The sequence below is a fragment of the Peromyscus leucopus genome, chromosome 23, assembly GCF_004664715.2.
Source record: "Peromyscus leucopus breed LL Stock chromosome 23, UCI_PerLeu_2.1, whole genome shotgun sequence".
Lineage (NCBI taxonomy): Eukaryota > Metazoa > Chordata > Mammalia > Rodentia > Cricetidae > Peromyscus > Peromyscus leucopus.
Genome location: NC_051082.1, coordinates 6,776,252 through 6,800,014, shown reverse-complemented (window position 1 = coordinate 6,800,014; position 23,763 = coordinate 6,776,252). Strand labels below are relative to the sequence as shown.

General features: G+C 42.2%; 1 protein-coding gene and 1 pseudogene across 6 annotated transcripts in view; one reads left to right on the top strand and one right to left on the bottom strand.

Annotated features, from left to right (window-relative positions):
* Bicdl1 (BICD family like cargo adaptor 1) overlaps positions 1-23,763 on the top strand; it is a 106,264-nt gene that overhangs the window by 21,020 nt on the left and 61,481 nt on the right. The window lies entirely within an intron of this gene.
* LOC114682612 lies at positions 4,607-5,156 on the bottom strand (annotated as a pseudogene).

The following is a 23,763-nucleotide window of genomic DNA, read 5'->3' as shown; positions in this document are numbered from 1 at the left end:
AAAATAGTAGACAACATTTGGTGACTGAAACAGTGAAAAAATTCCTATGATCGTAAAGAAAAATGATGATTTGATGTTAACTTTTAAATTTTTTCCATGAACAGCACATGCACAATTCTTTGTTTTTTCTATTTTTAGCTTTTTGACTTCTGTGTTTTTAATGGTTGTGTATAGTAGTCCATATAATATACATGAGTAGTTGGTATAACCATTTGCTACTGAGTGACATGTGCTACACACAGTGCTAAAATGGGTTTCTTTGCACTTTCTGAAGCTTGTGTAGACAGAGTCCAACTGTATAGCTTAGGTTGTCCTCAAACTTATGATTGTCCTATCTCAGTCTTCTGACTACTGGGGTCATATACATGTTCCACCATGCCTTGCTTATTTTTTTGCTCTTTATCTCTCCTTTTGGTGTATGTGTGCATATATATACACACGTGTATATGTGCATGTATGTGTAGTTCATGCACACTTATGTACAGATGTGAGAACCACTTTTGTGGAGACAAGATGATGTTGTCAGGTGTCTTCCCATGTTACTTTCCACCATATTTTTTGAGACAAGTTCTTTGACTGAACTGGAACTCTCTGATTTCAGCTAGACTGTCTAGCCAGCGATCCCCAATACTCCTGTTTCTTCCTCCTCAGTGCTAGGACTTTAGGTGTGTGGCACCTCTCTCACCTTTTTGTGTGGGTACTGGGTCAGGTCCTCACGCTTACATGCTAGGCACTTCACTGACTGAGCATCTCCTCAGCCCTACTTTTTTGCACCCTAGAAGTGGGATGCCTTGGTTAAAGGGCATCGATAGTGAAATTTTTATTAGCAGTTACACTGCCCTCCAAGAATGTAGGACTAAACTCTAAGACCCAAAACCTACCATTCTGCCTGTATAAGTTACATAACTATTCAACACAAAAAGAGTAGTTGTTATCACAAAATTCTACAAAATAGCTACCTGGAGAACATGTGTGTTTAGGTAGAAGTGGGACAGAGTTCTGGAAGTCGAGGAGTATTCTACTTTCTGACTGTGGAAGTTTACCTGAGTGTTGATGTTATAATTGTTAGACAGTAAATGCATGTGTTATGAAATTGTGTGTTAGCTTTCATCTAACTGAAACATCTGCTGAACAGATACAGTGGGTCCCTTCTGTTTAGGAAGGCGCTGTCTTAGGTGGCCTAGGTACTGAACAGATACAGTGAGTCCCTTCTGTTTAGGAAGGCGCTGTCTTAGGTGGCACAGGTACTGCAGAGGACAAAGTAAACTAGCGATTCTAAAGTGATGCGGACGGTGCACACTGTAATATGAGCAGCTGGGACAGAGACCAGCCTGGGCCATGGAGCAAGACCCTGTGTCAGGCAACAACAAACAAAAGAGTATGAGGTAAGAATGTAAACAACACAAATCAGGTGCTCTGAATAAAGCCAAGTAGGAAGAGAAAGTGGTAGCTGTGGGGTTGTCAGGAAGAACCTTTGGAAATGTGGTTTAGGACAGGAAAAAAAAAAGGTGGTAAGAAGAGTTCCATGCAGAGAACAGTATGTAAAACCCCAAGAGGGAATGGAAAGGCGGCTAGTGCGGCTGAAGTGAAGAGGGCAGGAGATAAAAACAGGGTGTGTTAGTGGCTGGAAAGTGTAGTGCACTGCCAGCCATGCTCTAGGTTAGGATTTTGTTTTGGGTGCTGGGGAAGCAGTGATGTGACTTGGTCAGGGGATCATGGGATCTACTGATGCTTTTGTTAAAGGATTGCTCTAACTGTTGTGGGAGGATCCTAGAGCCAAGGGTAGAAGCATGGAGGTCCTTAGAGAAGCAAGCTATTTAGCAAGTGGGAGGAAGCTTGTCATAGAGGTGAGAAGGATTAAATGGTATAGTTTGCTGATGACATTATAATAGGTATGGGATTTGGGGGGTGGTTAAAGATCAGAACTTTGACTTCTTTGGTTTTGCCTTAAAGTATGAAGGAGCGGGGCATCATTAAATTGAGGGTAGGCTTTCAGACTTTATGTACTGCCCTTTACAACATCCATGTTAGTTTCATGTAAGTTGAATAATAAATTTACTTGATATAAAATATTGAGCCAATTTCCATAGCACCTGAACTCTCAGGAATGGGGACTCCTTTAATACTTTACATTAGTGTGATAGGTAGTTTTTGTTACCTTGACACAAGCTAGAGTTACCTTGAAAGAGGAAACTTCAATTAAGACACTGCCCCCATAAGACTGGCCTTCAGGCAAGTCTGTGAGGCATTTTCTTGATTAAGATTGATGTGGGAAGGCCCAGCCCACTGTGGGTGGTGCTGTCTCTCGGCAGGTGCTCCTGAGTTGTTTAAAACCAACCAACAAAGCCATGGGCAGCAAGCCAGGAAGCAGTGTTTCTCCCTGTCTCCGCTTCAGTTCCTAACTTGAGTTCCTGCCCTGATTTCCCTTCTTGATGGACTACAACTGTAAGCTGAAATAAACCCTTTCCTCCCCCAGTTGCTTTTGGTGACAGTGTTTCATCATAGCAGTAGAAAGCAAACTAAGACAGGAAGAGTAGGCCCACAAATTTCTCGGAGTACTTAAACTGTATTCAGAGTGATCACTGCTTTGCCTACTCTTCCTTTATTGCCCTGGCACCTCCCCACCTCACCCTGCCCACATGAAGCGTAACTACTCTTGTGGGTTTCTGCCTGTGAGGTGTGGGTGTCGAGGAGGAAGTTGATGCAGTCCGATGCTTGGTCTGTTTCCTGCCTGTTGGAAGCAGCACTCCTTGGTCAGCCTCTGACGTCTCACTCCACAGAACAAATGCAGTCGGCACACCTGCCAAAGCTAATCTTTCCTGAAAAGACTTTTCCTCTGAAGAATAAACAGTTGATTTGAGGTTAGCAGCTTTACAACTGGTACATTCTCTGAAGCAACTCTTTACCAGGTCCCTTTTTTGGGGTTATGGTCTTTAACATAGTGGCTATATGTTGTTTGTTTTTTGGCTCTTTTGGGGGGCCCACCACCCGGCTCCCATATAAATCATGCACGGAGGTTTATTCTAACTTAATGAATGCCCGGCCTTAGCTTGGTTTGTTCTTGCCAGCTTTTCTTTTTTTTTTTTTTTTTTTTTTTTTTTTTTTGGTTTTTCGAGACAGGGTTTCTCTGTGTAGCTTTGCGCCTTTCCTGGGGACTCACTTGGTAGTCCAGGCTGGCCTTGAACTCACAGAGATCCACCTGGCTCTGCCTCCCGAGTGCTGGGATTAAAGGCGTGCGCCACCATCGCCTGGCCTTGCCAGCTTTTCTTAACCCATCTAACTTTACCTCTGGACTTTTCCCATTCCCTTACTTCTGTAAATCTTACTCTTACTCCGAGGCTTGCTGTGTAGCTGGGTGGCTGGCCCCTGGAGTCCTCCTTCTCTGGCTACTTCTTTTTTTTCCCCCTCAATCTCCCAGATTTCTCATTCTGTATATTCTCTCTGCCTGCCAGCCCCGCCAATCCTTTCTCCTGCCTTGCTATTGGCCGTTCACGCTTTATTAGACCATCAGGTGTTTTAGACAGGCAAAGTATCTCAGCTTCACAGAGTTAAACAAATGCAACATAAACAAAAGTAACACATCTTAAAATAATATTCTACTACAGCTATATAGGAGTCTTTCTGTGTTGGATGATGCATCACTGGCCTTGTTCTTGGAAAATTTTACAATGAACAATAGCTGCTTATCAAAAGTATTGTCGATGGCTGAATGACTTCAGTTCTTGAGGTGGGGCTGTATTATTTGTTTCTTCTTAAAAAGCCTGCTGGAGCCAGGCATAGTGACGCAAGCCTTTAATACCAGCACTCAGAAGACGGGTGGATCTCTGAGTTCAAGGTCAGCTTGGTCTATCTAGGGAGTCCGAGGCCAGCCAGGGCTACATAATGAGACCCTGGTTTTTTTTGTGTGTGGGAAAAGGTCACCCATCTTTCGGTCACCCTGCCTTGTAAGAAGTTAGAAAGACAAGCGTACGAGGGTTGGGGTGTAGCAAAGAGATAGACTGTCTGTCTGCATGCCTGGAGCCCCAGGTTCTATCAAAGAGACTGTCCGTCTGCATGCCTGGAGCCCCAGTTCTATCAAAGAGACTGTCCGTCTGCATGCCTGGAGCCCCAGGTTCTATCAAAGAGATAAGACTGTCCGTCTGCATGCCTGGAGCCCCAGGTTCTATCAAAGAGATAGACTGTCCGTCTGCATGCCTGGAGCCCCAGGTTCTATCAAAGAGATAAGACTGTCAGTCTGCATGCCTGGAGCCCCAGTTCTATCCTTATGCATTAATCAACCTGCCCAAATAACAGTAATTTATATTTCTTTCTTTTCTTTTTTTTTTTCTTCCCCCCAAAGGCAGATTTATTATATAACCAAGATCCTATAGTCTTCTACACAACAGTTCCCTGGTAAATGCTAACTCAATAAAACTAGACATGGTCAGTTTTCCGTGGCTTAGTTGTTTTCCAGCTGTCTGTTTCACTGCTCAGTCCCTTTCACAAAACCTTTCCGGCATGATAAACACACCCCTCCCAACAGGTTGATTGACAGGCAGTCTGAGACAGTGCTTAGACAGATGACCAGAAGACCTTTACTTTTATCTGCATTTATTTTATGCTGAATTTATTCCCATGCCGTAAGTTTTTGGTTCTTCAGTTTCTTCTGGGATATCTTTTTCTTCTGTGCAACCTCCTCTTCTGGCTTTGGAACATTTGTTCTTTTCAGTGAGGATCATCTCGATGTGGCAGGGGGAGTTCATGTATGGGTTAATCTGGCCATGAGCTCTGTAAGTTCATTGGTGCATCTTAGGTGCTTTGTTCGCCTGGACGTGTTCAGTGACCAGAGAATCTGCATCTAGACCCTTCAGTTCAGCATTACTCTGCATTTTTAAGCTTGTGCAGCAAAAATTTGGCACTCTTTTTTGGCCACCAACCCCGTGTCCAGCCCCACTGTTTGGCCTGGGCACACCCTCTGACTCCACCATTATACCACCAGAAAGGCACACATTGCTTCTTTAAGGTCACATCTTTCAGATACTTGGTGGCTTTTGGATATTGCATACCCTTGATGGCCTGGGCAGTTTCACGGGTGTTCTAAAGTGAACCTGGAGATTCGAACCTCTTGATTTGCATGATTTTGTAGGGTTTTTTGGGTCAAGAGAGTCGCAAACCATCTTCACAGGTCACCTCAGGCCGCCTACAGGAAGAGCTGGTAATTGAAATTTCTAAAGGGACAGTCCCATCCACAATTGCCTCTGCTCTCATCACCACCTGTGATGGAAGGAGTGCACATCATTTTCTGTATACCCGAGGATCACAAGGTTTTGACCCTTACTCAAGGCTTCACATTGCTTACTGGTTAACATCTAGTTTGAAAATTGGCTTTTGTGTGTATCTTCAGGAATGGGTAGTCAATAAGAAAACAACTCTTCGTGTGTATTTCTACCGTCACTGACTTCATTGACATTTTAGGTGATACTCGTTGGTGGATAGTGTTTCATATTGCCTTAGCTTCAGAAACACTGGGTCAATAAACCCAAAAGTCTCAGGTTTGGTTTTAACAATTTCTGTCTGTTATATCAAATATGTTCTAGAATAACTAGAAACTGTTGAGAGGGCCACTTCATCTAAGCGAGAACAGGTTTGCATAGAGCAGCACTCATCTCTGACGTCAGAGCCAGCATTTCTAGACAGGTGCTATTGCTAATTAGTAAGTTAAGCATGGGGTGGTAATTGCGCATTCTTTCAGCATATGGGTATTTCTATTGGTAAGTGTTGTCTTGGCTGTGGGGGCCTGTTCTTAATTATTCACATTGGGAAAGTCATGCCTGATCTGAGGATTCCAAGTTGGTTTTATTGGACATAGCTGTATACAGCTAACTTTGTTTTTTAAGAAAAAGAGAGCCTTGGTTTTAGCATATTAAGCCTAAAAGTTGGAGGTTGTGTGACTCAAGAGTCAGATGATTTTTGTATGGGTATAGATAGCATGGTGTTGCTGGATGTGACCCAGTGAACTAGCGTTTTCTGTTGTTGAGAGTGGAAGTTGGCTTTCCTCAGCCCCTGTAGGAACGTAGTGAACTACGTCGTCGGAGGGGGGAGCACAGTTAAACGGCGGCCGGGCGCTGTGAGGGGGGGCCTGCAGCTTTCGGGCCTGTCAGCTGGGTTGGAGACGGTGGGAAGGGTTACCGGCCGGTAACAGGTGACGTTATCAGCAAATGGAACCGTTTTGTTATCTGTGCCACCAGGCCCCTGGTTCCAGTCATAAAAGATTTGCCACACTGAAAATGCTTTGGATGAATTAAACACCGTCATTAGAAAAATGGGTAATTTTCTGGCCTACTGATCCCATCTTTGCCATCTCTCTTCATTGGGGTCTGGGGCAACAATCCAGAGCTATGTTACACAGTCTAGAGGTAAGACTATCTAACCTATCAGGACCGGTGACTTTTCATATAAAAATTTCTAAAAATTTTGAAAAACATGACAAAAGCAGACATGTCCTCTGAGATTGATGCCACACATCTGTTTACACGTGAGACCATGCAGAGCTCAGCTGTGACGTCAGCTGCCCTTGCCTGTGCAGGGATGGTGGCCTGTGGCCTGTCTCACCATCTTTGTTAAGGAGAGAAGGCTCTGGGTGGGGACGGGACTGTGGAAAAGCCGGTTGCATCTGTAACTACTTCATTTTTAAAACTGCGTTAAGTATTCAAAATTGAAATTAAGTCTACAAGTGTCACTACCAAGACTGCCGCTCCTCTTACCCTTTGATTTCAAACTATTGTGAAAAGATCTTACTGTTTTATTGTAGTTACAAATTTAAGTGTGTTTCAACTTTGAATTTTTTTTGCTTTATTTTTATATATATATATATATACATATATATATATATATATATATATTTTATTTTACGATACCATTCAGTTCTACATATCAGCCACGGGTTCCCCTATTCTCCCCCCTCCCACACCCTCCCCTTACCCACAGCCCACCCCCATTCCCACCTCCTCCAGGGCAAATCCTCCCCCAAGGACTGCGATCAACCTGGTAGACTCAGTCCAGGCAGGTCCAGTCCCTTCCTCCCAGACTGAGCCCAAGTGTCCCTGCATAAGCCCCAGGTTTCAAACAGCCAACTCATGCAATGAGCACAGGACTTGGTCCCACTGCCTAGTTGCCTCCCAAACTGATCAAGCCATTCAACTGTCTCACCTATTCAGAGGGCCTGATCCAGCTGGGGCCCCTCAGCCTTTGGTTCATAGTTCATGTGTTTCCATTTATTTGGCTATTTTTTTTTCAATAGTTGAGTAAAACCGAAATTTATTATAAGCCACAGTCATCCTAGGGACCTCCATGCTATATATATAGCCTCTGTGGTTCTATGGGTTGTGGTCTGATTGTTCTTTATTTTATATCTAGAATCCACCTATGAGTGAGTACATACCATGACTGTCTTTCTGGGTTTGGGTTACCTCACTCAGGATGATTTTTTTCTAGTTCCGTCCATTTGCCTGCAAATTTCATGCTTTCATTGTTTTTCTCTGCTGAGTAGTACTCCATTGTATATATGTACCACATTTTTTTCATCCATTCTTCCGTTGATGGGCATCTAGGTTGTTTCCAGGTTCTGGCTATTACAAACAGTGCTGCTATGAACATAGCTGAGCATGTATCTTTATGGTATGAATCAGCATTCCTTGGGTATATGCCCAAGAGTGGGATGGCTGGGTCTTGAGGTAGTTCGAGTCCTAATTTTCTGAGAAACCGCCATACTGATTTCCACAGTGGTTGTACAAGTTTACTTTCCCACCAACAGTGGAGGAGTGTTCCCTTTGCTCCACATCCTCTCCAACATTGGTTGTCATTGGTGTTTTTGATCGTAGCCATTCTAACGAATTATTTTGTATTAGTGTAAGATTGCTTTACCTGTTCTGTTTGTTGAAGCATCTTATCAGATTTCCTATATTTTTCCACATAATTTAGAAAACCATTGCTTAAGATTGGTGGTTCTCGGGAGCCACTGATTTCCAGGAATGTTCAGGAAGGGTTGTGAGGAATACCTGAAGAGGGCCGGACACTGTTGTTCCCATTCAGTTTCACCCTGAGCATTTTTATGTCTTAAATACTAAAGTTCTGTGTAATAGCTTATGTGGAAGAAAGAGGTAGTTTTCAGCTGACTGTTACAGAAGAAACATGACTTGTGGGTCAGTAGTAACCTGTCACTAGTTAAGGAAGCTGAGCCTCAGAGAAGTTAAATGACTTGCAGAAGTCAGTGGTTCCAGCCCTTTACTCTTCAGTGGGACTCCTGTTGACTCCACAATTAGAACAGGCCACCTCTTTGGGAATAAATAAGACTGAATAAGAAAAAAAGACGGGTTATATTCATTATTTGTAGAAGAGTAACTCCAGTTATGCCTTTTTAAATTAATGCCAGTGTTGCTGCAACATACAAATCCCAAGTCTTAGGAACTTAATCCGGCATCCCTGATGGGCATGCAGTATGCAATTCAGGTAACAGTGCAATGGCCTAGCCACCTGCTCCTATCTTGTGACCATGTTCTCCATAGGTTGTTCTCAGATCCATAGCAGTGGGGAGCCTGGACTATTTCTCTAGACCATACTTGGAAATTAGGCACCTGCTTCTAGTGCTTGGTTCAGAGCTCAGGAACAGGGCCACCTGTAGTTCCTGCAGGAGCTGGGATGCACAGGCCAGCTTTGGGCCAGGAGAAGAGGTGGAGAGGCAGACAGTCATCAGTGTCAGCAGAGAAGGTCCTGGGCTTTGCTTTTTCTGTGCTTGAGTGGCTGATGGCTGTGATGTTTCTAGTTCTAGCTCCTGGGGTTCTGAGGCACCAGTGGTTGTAACAGGATTTGGGGATTTGTTGTTACTTTGTTGTGTGTGTGTGTGTGTGTGTGTTTTTTTTAAATACACCATTTTATCCTAAAGGGAGACTTGGTGGTTTTATACTTAGGCAATATTTCTAATAATGATGGGTAGGTAAGTTCTTTTGAAATTGGTCCATACCCCCCAAAGGATATTTTCCAGATTGCCTTATAAGGTGAATACATTCACGGGTATGTTAAGTAGGGTAACTGTTAAAACAGATAAAACATTGATTTCACAACATATAGGTACTTTCTCATAATGAAAATTTATTTCTCATTTTGATAAAGTGTTCTGTTTAAGGAGAAAGTAACCCTTAATATTATTATTTTTTATTTTAAAGGAAAGTATTAGATTGGGAAACAGAACTGGGTTGGTAGCCTGTGTGCTCCTTTCTTTCTGATTCTGAGTGAATCCTTACTCTGTGTCTCAGTTTCTGTGTTAGTAAAATGAAATTGAGCTGGATGACTCCTTTGCTTCTGAACCTCTTGTCTACGTGTGATCTCGATGAGAAAGAAACTTCTTGGAGAACACTCTCACAGGATGTGGTACATTGTGAACCTGGGGCCTCTGTAATGTTTCCTCCTTTGCGTGTAGAAAAAATTCCTCTAGAACAGAGGTGGCTGTTTTCTCACCAAATTAATTGTGTATTGGGAAATAGAGCTTGAAATGATTGGTAGGTAGCCTGAAGCAAATTTATTTTCCATTCTGATCACAACATATAGGTACTTTCCATGCATACCATTAATGATGTCAGGAGTGAGGTGTTTACGTGCTTTTCCTATTTAAAATTAGACATCATAGAACGAGGGTTGTATGAGGTTGGCATTCTCTGGCTTTCTACACATAAGTCAGATTTTCCACATTGCCATTGTAGGATTAGTTGCATTCTTGGCTGCATTTTCAGAACTAGAAGAATTCCCCCACACACCTCTAGTCATCAGTTGCTAGGTTACAGCTTTTTACATTGTCCCAGTCTGCTGATACTGCTATGGATACCAGTTATTCCTCTTTCTATGACACTGTTCTGATAAGACTCAGAACATGTAATTGTGATGTCAGAGATGTTGTAGCATAAGTTCTTCCCTTTACAACATTAACATTGGCAGATATGAGTTCTGTGTTATAATAGTATATGAATTTAAGATATCATATATTAGCTGAATGCTTGACGTAATCTACCACTTAAGACCTGAACTGTATTCAGAAACAAAACTAACATGATAATATGAATGAAACCTCCAATTCGGGATCCACACAGCTTCCCACCTTCTGTTCTAGGGCTGAACACAAAATTATCCTTGACATTACCTGGGAGGTAGGGGCGTTTGGAGATGCTTTCTATAGTGTTATGGTTTTTTATGTGTATGTGTGTTTGCTTATGTGAGTTTATGTGTACTGTGTGTGTGTGTGTGCATAACCCAGAGACCAAAAGAGTGTGTCAGAATCCCTACAACTGGAGTTGTAGGCATTTGTGAACTGTCTTGGTGGTGTCGGAAACTGAACCCAGGCCCCTGCAAGAGTAGTAAGTGCTCTTAACCTCTGAGCCATCTTTCTAGCCCCTTCTATCAGATTCTTTATTGAAACAGTAAAGACTGTGTTCAGAATCTTACTCGTCATTCAGTAACATGTGGTTGTTTGTTTTCAAGCAAGGTTTTGGGCCCCTGAAGGCAGAGACTGTGTCTTTAACTGGAGGGTTTTTGTTTGATTTGGAGATTTTTGTTTGAGCTTATGGTTAGTGTGGCACCCCACACTGTGAGAGAGGGGATCTCATTGTATAGCCCTGGCTGGTTTGAAACTCACTGTGTAGATCAGGCTGGGCTCAAACTCAGAGATCCACCTGCCTCTGCCGCCAAGAGCTAGTGTGACAGGTGTGAGCTATCATTTCTTTGAACAGTTTTTATTCCCAGTGGTGTTTAGTGCCGCACAGACCTAGTAGGCAGGAGTTCATTCAGCAAAAAGCATACAGCTTACTCTGAAGACTGAAAGAATTGCTATTTTGACTTAAGAGTTCAAGATGATGGAGCTGGCAGGATGGCTCAGCAGGGAAAGGTGCCTGCCACCAAGCCTTTCGACCCAAGTTCTGATCTCAGGAACCTCGTGGTTAAAAGGAGAAACTAACTTTTGCTTATTGTCTCCTGAATTCCACACTTGTGCTGTGGCATGAGTGCCTCCCCCCCACACACACACACAAAAAAAGGGTTTTTTTTAAAGTTTGGGGGGAAAGCTTTATATCAAGATAGAACCCCTAGGAATTACAGTTGATAAAGGACAAGGTTAACTAACACATGATACCTCGTCTGACCCTTTGAGCTCACAGTTAAAAGAAACAACTAAGGTGTCAAAGGATGTGACTCATCTAAGGTCAGAGAGCCTGGGGAGCTGTGGCTGTTGCACGTATTTAAACAACAACAACAAACAAAAAACCCACTGGTGAAAAGCCATGGCTAACCCTCACTGCAGTTAGGGTGGTTCTGGGTGCTAAGCCAGTGGTGGTTTACTTTGCAGTCTGTTTACGTAAAGGCCGACAGACAGGCTTATGTCATTGAAGAGGAACTACATTGTTGAACGGGCATTCTTTGGAGAGCATTAGGAGTTGTCACCTCAGAGTTTACCGTCTCTTTTAAACTTGACTTGTTCCTCAAAACCAAACTGAACTTGAACATAGCATAAAATTGGAGCCAGCTAACATCCTGTCCCCAAACTGGCAAAATTTTAATTGAAAACACACTCTTTTCATGGGATGTTACTTTCTTTTTTTTGTTTTTTTGTTTTTTTTTTTTTTTTTTTTTTTTTTTTGAGACAGGGTTTCTCTGCGTAGCTTTGCGCCTTTCCTGGAGCTCACTTGGTAGCCCAGGCCGGCCTCGAACTCACAGAGATCCGCCTAGCTCTGCCTCCCGAGTGCTGGGATTAAAGGCGTGCGCCACCACTGCCCGGCGGGATGTTACTTTCTTAAAGAGTGGGGAATTTATTTACCAAGTAGAATATTTTTTGTTTGAAAGACAGACACACATGCACTTTTAACTGTCAATGGGAGAGAGAAAAAGAAATCAAAGTCCGGGAAAACTAGGAAGCAGAAGCCCTGGAGAAGACAAGGAAGCCGGTTCCAGGTGAACCTCCCTCCGTCAGAACCAGAGAATTTAAGCGTCTGCCTCTCCTTTCCCTTCTCTCCATCCTAAAGCTCTGCCCCTTCCTTTCCTTTCCTACGATGGAAAGCCTTCTCTTTGGCACGCAGAGCAGACCACAGTGCCTGGAGGACGGTCTCCTCCTCATAACCAGGAAGTCCCTGTGCCGGCTGGGCTTCTCAGTCATTCCCAGCTCCTCTCCCACCAATGTGTTTGTGCCTGTTTTAACCAAATGAGCCTGTTTCCTGTGAAAGCCCCGTGCTTTCTCATGTGGCACTGTCCCCACCCCATTGCCACTTGTAATTTCCCCAGGTCCTTAAGACCAAGCTCATTGCCACTTCTTTCAAGAAGCCTTTGATTTATTGTTTGTTTTATTCTTGGGACAGGGTCTTGATAGTCTAGGCTATCCTGGAACTCACTATGTAGACCAGGTTGGCTTTGAACTCAGCAGTCCTCCTGCCTCAGCCCTCCGTGTCCTAGGATTACACAGATGCTGTATTTCTTACTCCAGTTTTAATTTTTTCTTCTAGTGGCCCCAAAGAGTACTCTAGTACCTTCCTTTTGTTTGTACATTCTATCTAGTGTGGTTAATTCACTCCTTGACTCTCTGTGGTCAGGATGTGGTCTCAGAGTACTTCCTGTAGAGGGATGGACATGTTTTCTGAAAGTTTAGTGTGTATAGAACTACAGTTGAAGTTAAGCATGTGTTGTGTGGTTCAAGTATGTAGCACATGTGACCATTTACTAAAAAGTTTACACACCACAGAATTAAGATTTTGCTTCCTTTTGTACATACTCATTCCTGCAAAATTCCCTCCCCAGTGACTAGATCATTGGTTCCCAGTACATTGTGAGTACTCAGAGCAACTGTATCCCAAAAGATCCATGGTTTATAAATTGAACACAACTGGAAATACAAGCAAGTTATCTGGACTAGTGGAGCATGACTGTGGTTCCAGACTTGAGAGGCAGAGGCAGGGGATCACTATAAGTTCCTGGCCAACTAGGACTGCATAATGACAATCTGTCTCAACATTAGAAAACTAGAGAGCCAAAAGCAGTCAGAGCGTGAGCTTAGAGATGGAACCCAGGCCTTGTGTGGGTGCAAGCATTGCATCACCGAGAAAATTTCCACCCCATTTTGTCTGTTTATAAGACAGAGACCTACCTCATAAAGTCGTGTGAAGAAATGTGCCAAATGTGGCTCTGTGATAGCTGCTCAATTAGCAGCAGCTGCTGTAAGTAGCAGTATAATAGGAAGTGCCTGGGCTGAGAAGCCATGGAGGTGTGTGTTCCAGCTCACCTGAGTCAGACAGGATTAGTCTTTGTTGCAGTGCAGACTATGGATAATTGCAGACATCTGTGTCCATGCTTAATTCTTACAGACCAGGTTGTTGTTTGTATCTGCTCTTTTTTTGTTTCATTTTGGGGAAGGGGGCAAGATAGGAAACTTGTCCTCCTAATCCCTATCTTACCAAAGTCATTTGGTTACTGTGACCTGTGTTCTGAATTTCTGAACTCTCATCCTTGGTTGTTCAGAAGCATCACCTGAACAGCTGTTGAAACAAATGGTGACGCCTGGGTCTCACCAGGAGAGGCAAGAAGTCTTAGAGAAGACTCAGGCACCAGGATTTTTCAAGCCAGTTGATTAATAAATGTATCCAAGGATGAGTGTTACTATTCTAATGTAAACCCAGAATTGGAGACAGCTGTTCTTTCCTAATTTAGTATCAGCAGCTGATACTAAAATATCTTTGTTTCTTCATCAGTACTGAACAAAGTAGACTTGTCCCTGGTTCCTGGTTAACTGCCATCGCATCACTGGACCCTCTCAGACAAGCCTTTCAGTCATTATGTGGGAAGGTGGTCACATGGAATGAAGGGAAAACGCTTGAACCTTGTTGAAGTCAGGGCACACTCCATCCATCACTCTCTAGGAAGCATTTTGGCAGCGGGAAATGGTGCAGGTTGGACACTAGATGAACCCTGGTGTATTTTGGCCCTGTTGATTACTAACTGTTGAGATTTGGGGAGTTTGGATTGCATACTTTGTTCATCTGAAGAAATAGGGCTCATAAAACAAAAGTCAGGTGTAAATGGATGTTTCTGATCCACAGCAGTCAGGTATTTGTCTGCCTGTCAGAGGGTTAGAACTACACACTGTCCTCAACCCTGTAACTGCAGACAGCGAATGCAGCTGTGCTACTCTGACTGGAGTTGAACTCGTTACTGTAGACTCGTTTATATGTCTGCAGTGCCAGTTACAGTGTCGTGGACTCAGGAGTTATAAAATGTGATGACTGAGAAAGCAGGAAAACAATTTCAGTGTGGCTGATGTCCTAGGTAAATAGTTAACATGTGGCTTTGTAACAGTTCTCAGCAATTAGATGATGCTATGTATCATTTTAATGGCATAGCTTTTCATTGTTTTTGAGTGGGATTCATAGTTGAAGTCATGCAATGTCATAAAACCCAGAGGCACCTTAGTATTTGGCTAGAGATGCTTAGAGTTAGGTGTAGCTACAGTTTTCCTGGTCCTGCTTGGCCCACAGTCAGGAGAAATCTCTCGAACCCACCAGTCCCACAGCCACTTAGACCCAACTGAGTAAACACACAGAGGCTTAGTTTGCTTACAAACTGTATGGCCGTGGCAGGCTTCTTGCTAACTGTTCTTATATCTTAAATTAACCCATTTCTATTAATCTCTAAGTTGCCACATGGCTCGTGGCTTACCGGTATCTTAACATGTTGCTTCTCATCATGGTGGCTGGCAGCATCTCTCTGCCTCCGCCTTCCACTTCCCAGAATTCTCCTCTGTCCTTATCCCGCCTATACTTCCTGCCTGGCTACTGGCCAATCAGTGTTTTATTTATTAACCAATCCGAGCAACACATTTAACATACAAAACATCCCACAGCACTTCCCCTTTTCTTTTTTTCAAAAAGGAAGGTTTTAACTTTCACATAGTAAAATTACAGATAACAAAACAATTATCAAGCAAGAATTACAGTTATAATATTAAAGAAGATATCCTATCTATCTTATATTTTTGAGTCTAAGGCTTTATATCTAACCCACCTTTTATCATAACTGAGGAAATTATAACTATCTAGTCTTCAACCGCATCAAAGACTCCAGAAGGATATACTATTACCTGAGAAACAGGAGAAGGATGCAAGCAACTTTCGGGAGTCTTGCAGGGTAGACAGAGACAGCTGACAGCCTGGACAGTCACCTCATGTTCCTTTGTAAAGTTGGGGCATCTGTCTTCAGCCCACAGGCCTAGAGTCTCTCAGTCATTTCTCTCTGTGTCCTGAAGAATGTCTGGCAGTTTCCTCTGTGAAGCAGGAACCTGAAGGACCATTTTGCCAAGCAAAGTTCAGTGGTCACCTTCCTATGGGTCCTGCATGTCCAGTTGATCAAGCAGTCCAGGCAAGAAAAGTTTCTTGCCCAAATAGCCATTTTTGCCAAGGTGAAGATAAACTCCATATGGAGTGTTTTCGATGCCCATCCTCCTCTCTGAAGTAAATCGGTGCTGCCAGGAGCAGACATGTCTCATTGTCTAGAAAGTCTAAATTTTTAAAACATTTTTTTAAAGATTTATTTATTTATTATGGATACAGTGTTCTGCCTATATGCATGCTTACAGGCCAGAAGAGCGCACCACATCTCATTACAGATGGTTGTGAGCCACCATGTGGTTGCTGGGAACTGAACTTAGAACCTCTGGAAGAGCAGCCAGTGCTCTTAACTGCTGAGCCATCTCTCCAGTCCTAAATTTTTAAAACATTTTAAATGCCATATTCTGTAGGTCTTTGAAGTGTTTGAAGATTATCTACCTAATTGAATGCATACCTAGAAAACGTGACTATAAGTTTGACTATCATAGAAAACTAATTATTACCTTGGGCCAGGCAGGAAAACTCTAGCTACAGTTAGGGCAGATATACTGTGAGCAAGGGACAGATTTGAAAAACAGCTGGGAAGAATAACCACATTGTAGTAACAGAGGTCAAAGTAGGATAAATTAGCCACCATCATTCAGAATGTGTAAGTGCAGCTCATATATTTTTCTCCTTAATTCATCCCTCAGAGGACCCTACAGGCAATGAAATACTACCACTAGTGAGACCCCCACAAGCAGGTTTTAATCTTTCTCCCTCACTCTTTTTCTTTCTCTACTCTGTCTCCCACTCTTTTTTTTTTTTTTTTTTTTTTTTTAAAGAGGGTCTCATGTAGCTCAGGCTGGCCTGAACCTTTAAATTGCTTTGTGGACATTGATGATCGTGAACTACTGAACATCCTGTCTTTACCTCCCAAATGCTGACATTATGGGTATGTAATTTCACTATGCCTAGCTTCAGCTTTCAATTTCAGTTTTTTTAAAACTTACATTTGTTGTGTGCACAGACATGCCATGGCACACAGGTGGAGGTCAGAGAACAACTCAAGGGAGTTATCATGTGGGTCTAAGTTACAATAATGTTTCTACCATGGGGAGCCTTGGATCAAACTCCGGTTGCCAGCTTGGGAGTAGACTCCTTACCCGCTGGGCCATTCACTAGCTCCAGGATTTAATTTCTAAATACAGTCTTCACTGAAAGGAATCAAGGATCCTTAGAGAAACACCTGGTTCCAGGTCTGAGACAGGAATCTGATGAGGCAGCCTTAGCTCTCATGTGTGCTAGAAGTACGAATGTGTCCTGTAGAGAATGGAGTAATTATAACACAATTTTAAACAAACAACGGAATTGTGTTAGAGTTTAAAGTGACTGGCCAGCAGCTGGGTAGTTGAAGCAATTGGCTGCATTGATTTAAACAAACACAGAAAAGACAAGCATTCACAATAGTACTCAGAAAAAAGAAAGACCCGTCATGGTCAGTATTAGAAAGTGCTAATGGCCCAACATGGGTGTGCACACCTGTAATCCCAGCACTGGGAAACTGAGGCAGAAGGATTGGGAATTCTAAGCTAGTCTGGGCTAGCCTGGAGACCATGTCTCAAAAACAAAACAACAGTAAAAATGGCTTATAAGGAGGAATATCACCCAGTTCTAGAACACTGGTTTAGCATGGAATCAACCTCAAACATCAACTCCTGATTCTAAATATTGACAAGAATAAATAATAAGCATTTTTTTTTCTGGAATCAACTTTTTAAAGGTAGCCAAATACTTTCTGGTTTTTGTTTGTTTTTGAGATAGGATCCAACTATGTAGCCTTGGATGGCTTGGAATTGATTGTGCAGATCAGGCTAGTCTTGAACACAGAGATCTTGCGTCTGCCTCCTGGGTGCTGAGGTTAGTGGGTACCACCATGCCCAGCAACCCTTTATCATTACTATTTTGTTTTTATTTTTTAAATAAGTGTCCCTGTCTCTGTATGTGTGTTCCACATGAGCCTGCAGATGTGGATGCTGGGAACCAAACTGCAGTCCTCTGGAAGAGCAGGAAGTACTACTTAACTGTGGAGTCATTTCTCCAGTTTTAGTTACTTTTTTTTTACTTTTATTTTTCTCTTATACATTACATCCTGACTGTAGTTTCCTCTCCCTCTACTTCCAGTCCCTCCCCATACCTTCCTTCTTCTGTTTTCCTTAAAAAGAAAAGAGCAGGCCTCCCAGGGATATCCACTGAACATGGCCTAACAAGATACGATAAGACTAGGCATAAACTCATATCATGGCTGGATGTGGCAACCTAGTAGGAGGAAAAGGGTCCCAAGTGCAGGCAAAAGAGTCAGAGACACCCTGCCACTCCCACTGTTGGGAGTCCCACAAGAACACCAAACTATACAATCCTAACGTATATGCAGAGGTCCTAGTTCAGACCCCTACTATTGGAGAAATTATTTTGGCCACTCCACGTAGTTAAAAGGATATTTATTAATGGCGAAACTCACAAATTAAGTAATGGGTAGGTCGCAGGGTCTGGGGAAGGTGTAATGCAGTCCAACGGTGTTCTCCGGAGCTCTACACAGTCAATCTGCATTGGTCAGCGTCCCGGCACGAGAGAGCGCCCAGAGCGAGCGCTGGCCCATCCAGCTCCCGGGTCCCCAGGCACCTCCCCTCGTCCCGCCTCGTAGGCGTGACAGTTGCCAGAGTCTCAATGGGGGTTGGAACTTCCAGAACCAAGTTGGAATGGCTACCCACTACACCCTACAGGGTCCATGGTTGTCACTTCAGTCTCTGTGAGCCCCATGAGCCCTGCTTAGTTCTGTGGTCCATGTTCTCATGGTGTCCTCGACCCCTCTGGCTCCTACAATCCTTCCTCCCCTCTTCTGAGGGATTCCCCTGGCTCTGACTAGTGTTTGGCTATGGGTTTCTGCATCTGTTCCCATCAGTTGCTGGACGATGCCTCTCTGAAGATGATTATGCTAGGCTCCAGTCTATGAGCAGCAGAATAGCATTAGGAATCCTTTCATTCAGTTGTATTTGGTTCTGATCTGAGTCTCTGGGCTGTCCTGCCTCTGATTCCTGGCTAGCCAGGCAGTGTCAGGTGTGGGCTCCCTCTCATGGCATGGGCCACAAGTTGGAACAGTTATGGGTTGGCCACTCCCACAAATTCTGTGCTGCCATTGCCCCAGAACATCTTGCAGGCAGGACAGATTGTAGGTTGAAGATTTTGTGGCTGGGTTGATGTCCCAGCCACACTGCTAGGAGCCTTTCCTGGTTATAGAAGATGGCCAGTTCTGGTTCTGTATACCTTATTACTAGGGAACTTTGCTAGGGTCATTCTCATAGATTCCAGGTAGTTTCACTGAACTAGGTTTCTACACCACCCCTCCCAGAGGCCCCCCCAGTTCCAGTCATCTCTCCCAGTTCACTCTCACTCTGTCCCTCCCACTTCCGGCCTAATCCCTCCTGTTCTCATCCCCACCTGCCCCTAGTCCAACCACGATCTGTTCCGTTTCCCCTTTCCGGGGAGATCATGTGTTTCCCCCTTGACCCCTCCATGTTACTTAGCTTCTCTGGGTCTGTGGATTGTAGCATGATTGTCCTTTACTTAACAGATAATGTCCACTTATAAGGGAGTACATACCATGTTTTTCTTTCTGGGTCTGAGTTACCTCACTCGTGATGATCATTTCTAGTTCCATCCATTTGCCTGCATTCATTATGTCACTGTTTTTAACAGCTGAGTAATACTCCATTATGTAAATCACCACATTTTCTTCATCCATTATTTGGTTGGGAGACATCTCGGTTGTTTCCAGCTTCTGGCTATTATAAATAAAGCCACAATGAACATTGTATAGCTGGGACTTGAAGTAGATGGATTCCCAATTTTCTGAGGAATCGCCATACTGATTTCCATAGTGACCGTACTAATTTGTACTCCCATATGCTCCACATCCTTGCCAGCATGAGCTGTCACTTGTGGTTTTGATCTTAGCCATTCTGACAGGTGTAAGATGGAATCTGAGTTGTTGATTTACTCTTCCCAATGGCTAAGGATGTTGAACATTTTTTATTGTTTGGTTGGTTTTTGTTTTGTTGTTGTTGTTTTGATTTTTGAGACAGGGTTTCTCTGTGTTGCCCTGGCTGTCTTGGGACTTACTTACTTTGTAGACCAGGCTGGCTTCAAACTCGTAGAGATCCACCTGCCTCTGCCCAGGATTAAAGATGTGTGCCACCACTGCCTGTGTTTTTCAGCCATTTGAGATTCTTCTGTTGAGAATTTTATTCAGCCCTGTACCCCATTTTTAAATTGGATTATTTGGGTTTTTTATGTTTCTTGAGTTCTTTATATATTTTAAATATTAGTACTCTGTCTGATGTGGGGTTGGTGAAAATCTTTTTCCATTCTTTAGGCTGCCATTTTGTCCTATTGATGGACAATGTTTCTTGCCTTACAGAAACTTTTCAGTTTCATGAGGTCTCAATTATTGATTGTTGTTCTTAGTACCTGCGCTATTGGTGCTCTATTTAGAAGTTGTCTCCTGTGCCAATAAGTTCAAGGCTATTGTCCACTTTCTCTTCTGTTCAGTTCAGTGTATCTGGTTTTATATTGAGGCTTTGATCCACTTGGACTTGAATTTTGTGCAGGATGATAGATAAGGATCAATTTTCATTCTTCTAAATGCTGACATCCAGTTAGACCAGCACCATTGGTTGAAGATGCTTTCTTTATTCCATTGTGTATTTATGGCTTCTTTATCAAAAATACTTAGGACTCTCTGAAATGCTGTTTTACTAGAAAGGCTTCCTTTGTTTGCTATCATGGTTTGAATGTGTCCCCTCTCCCAATTCATATGTTGGAAAATTAATCCCCAAATTCATGTTGATGAAATTTACAAGAAGGTCTTTGAAAAGTAAATAGGATTAGATCAGATCATGAGGGTGGAGCCCCTAAAATGGGATTAGTGGCTTTATAAAGAGAAAGAGACCTTATTTTCCTTTGTGTATTTCTGGCTTCTTTATCAAAAATCAGGTGTCCATAAGTGTAAGGGTTTATGTCTGGGTCTTCAATTCAATTCCATTGATTAACGTGTCTGTTTCTGTACCAATACCATGAGGTTTTCATGACTATGGCTCTGTAGTACAACTTGAAATCAGGGATGGTGATACCTCCAGCAGTTCTTGTATTGTTCAGGATTGTTTTAGCCATCCTGGCCTTTTTGATTTTCCATATGAAGTTGAGTATTGTCCTTTCAAGGTCTGTAAAGAACTGTGTTGGAATTTTGATGGGGACTGCACTGAATCTGTAGATTACTTTACGTAGGGTGGTGGTAACATTTTTTACTGTTAGTCCTACCAATCCATGAGCATGGGAGATCTTTCCATCTTCTGCCATCTTCAGTTTCTGTCTTCAAAGACAGAATTTTAATCACTTGCTTGGTTAGAGTTACCCCAGGGTATTTTATGTTATTTGAGGCTACTGTGGAAGGTGTTGTTTCCCTAATTTCTTTCTCAGTCCATTTGTCATTTGTATATAGGAGGACACCTGATTTTTTTTTAAAGTTAATCTTGTATCCAGCCACTTGACTTGAAACTGTTTCTCAGCTGTAGGAGTCCCTGGTGGAATCTTTAGGGTCACTTATGTATATTATCATATCACCTGCAAATAGTGATAATTTGACTTCTTCCTTTACAATTTGTATCCCTCTGATTTCTTTCAGTTGTCTTACTACTCTAGCTAAAACTTCAAGTACTATATTGACTAGATATGGAGAGAGTAGACAACCTTGTCTTGTTCCTGATTTTAGTGACTGCTTTGAGTTTCTCTCCATTTAAGTTGATGTTGACTGTAGGCTATAAATTGCCTTTATTATGTTTAGGTATGAACCTTGAGTCTCCAATCTCTCTAGGACTTTTATCATGAAGAGGTGTTAGACTTTGTCAAAGGTCCTTTCTGCATCTAATGAGATGATTGTGTGGGTTTTATTTTTTCTTTCAGTGTGTTTATATGGTGGATTACATTGACTGATTTTTGTATGTTGAACCATCCCTGCATTTCTGGGATGAAGCCTACTTGATCATGGTGGGTGATCTTTTTGATGTATTCTTGGATTTGGTTTCCAAGCATTTTAATGAGTATTTTTGCATCATGTTCATGAGGAAAATTGGTCTGTAATTTCCTTTCTTTGTTGAGTCTTATATGGTTTGGATATCAGGGTGACTATGGTCTCAAAATAAATTTGGTAATGTTACTTTTGTTTCTATTTGTGGAATAATTTGAGGAGGATTGGCATTAACTCTTCTTTGAAAGTCTGGTAGAGGCCGGGCAGTGGTGGCGCACGCCTTTAATCCCAGCACTCGGGAGGCAGAGGCAGGCGGATCTCTGTGAGTTCGAGGCCAGCCTGGGCTACCAAGTGAGTTCCAGGAGAGGCACAAAGCTACACAGAGAAACCCTGTCTCGAAAAACCAAAATAATAATAATAATAATAAAAAAAAAGAAAGTCTGGTAGAATTCTATGTAAAAACTATCTGGCCCGGGCTTTTTTTGGTTGGGAGACTTTTAATGACTGCTTCTATTTCCTTACGGGGTTATAGGTCTATTTAAATTGTCTGTCTGATCTTGATTTAACTTTGGTAAGTGGTATCTATCAAGAAAATTACCTATTTCTTTTAGATTTTCCAAGTTTGCAAAGTACAGTTTTTTAAAGTATAACATAATGATTTTTTTGATTTCCTCGGTCTCTGTTTTTATTTCCTTTTTGTTTCTGATTTTGTTAATTTGGATATATATTCTCTATCCATCGTTTAGTTAGTTTGGATAAGGGTTTGTCTATCTTGTTGATTTTTCTCAGAGAACCAACCCTTTGTTTCATTGATTTGTTGCATTGTTCTGTTTCTGTTTTTTTTTTTATTGATTTCAGCACTCAGTTTGATTATTTTTCTTCTGTCTCTTTCTCTTGGGTAAGTGTGTTTCTTTTTGTTCTAGAGCTTTTAGGTGTGCTGTTAAATTCCTAGTATGAAATCTCTCCAATTTCTTTATTTAGGCATTTAGTGCTATAAAAAACCTTTCCTCTTATAGCACCACTTTTATTGTGACCCATAATTTGGGTGTGTTGTGCATTCATTTTCATGGAATCCTAGGAAGTCTTTAATTTCTTTATTTTTGCCTTGATTTACCAGTCATTCAGTAGAGAGCTGTTCAGTTTCCATGAGTTTGTAGGCTTTCTGCTGTGGTTGACATCCAGTTTAATCTGTGGTGGTCTCATAGGACATAGGGCGCTATTTCAGTTTTATTAAATCTGTTAGACTTGCTTTGTGACTGACTATGTGGTCAGTTTTGGAGAAGGAAGGTTCTGTGAGGTGCTGAGAAGGTGTTGTCTTCTGTTTTGGGGTGAAATGTTCTGTAGATAACTGTTAGATCCATTTGGTTGATGATGTTTGTGAGCTCCAGTATTTCTCCACTTAGTTTTTCTAATGATGACCTACTCATTGGTGAGAGTGGGGTATTGAAGTCTCTCACTATTAATTTCTGAGGGTTGATGTGTAGTTTAAGCTTTAGTAGTGTTTCCTCTACAAACGTGGGTGCCCCTTGCATTTGGGGCATAGATGTTAAGAATTGAAAGATTGCCTGGCGGCACCGGCACATACCTTTAATCTTAGCACTGGGGAGGCAGAGGCAGGTGGATCTCTGAGTTCAAGGCCACCTGATCTACAGAGCAAGTTCCTGAACAGCCAGGGCTGTTATCCAGAGGAATCCTGTCTCACAAAAAGAAACCTAAAAAAAGAAAGAAAGAAAAAAGACAAAAAAGATCATCTTGGTGGATCTTTCCTTTGAGTATGAAGTATCCTTCCCTGTCTCTTTTGATTAATTTTTGTTTGAAGTCTGTTTTGTTAGATATTGGATTGTCTACACCAGCTTGCTTCTTAGGTTCATTTGCTTGGAGAATCTTTTTTCAACCCTTTACTCTGAAGTAATGTCTATCTTTGATGTTTAGGTGTGTTTCTTGTATGCAGCAGAAGGATGGATCCTGTTTTCCCATCCATTCTGTTACCCTGTGTCTTTTTATTGAGGAATTGAGTCCATTGATATTGAGACCTATCAATGACCAGTGATTGTTAATTCCTGTTATTTTGTTGTTGGTGATGGTGATGGTGTGTGTGTGTTTCTCTTTTGGTTTAGCTGGTGTGAGATTATTTATTTTCTGAGTTTTTATAGGTATAGTTAACCTCCTTGGGTTGGAGTTTTCCTTTTAGTATCTTCTGTCGTGCTGGATTAGTGGATCGCTATTGTTTAAATTGGACTTTATCATAGAATATCTCATTTTCTCCATCTATGGTGATTAGAGTTTTTCTGAGTATAGTATTCTGAGCTGGCATCTGTG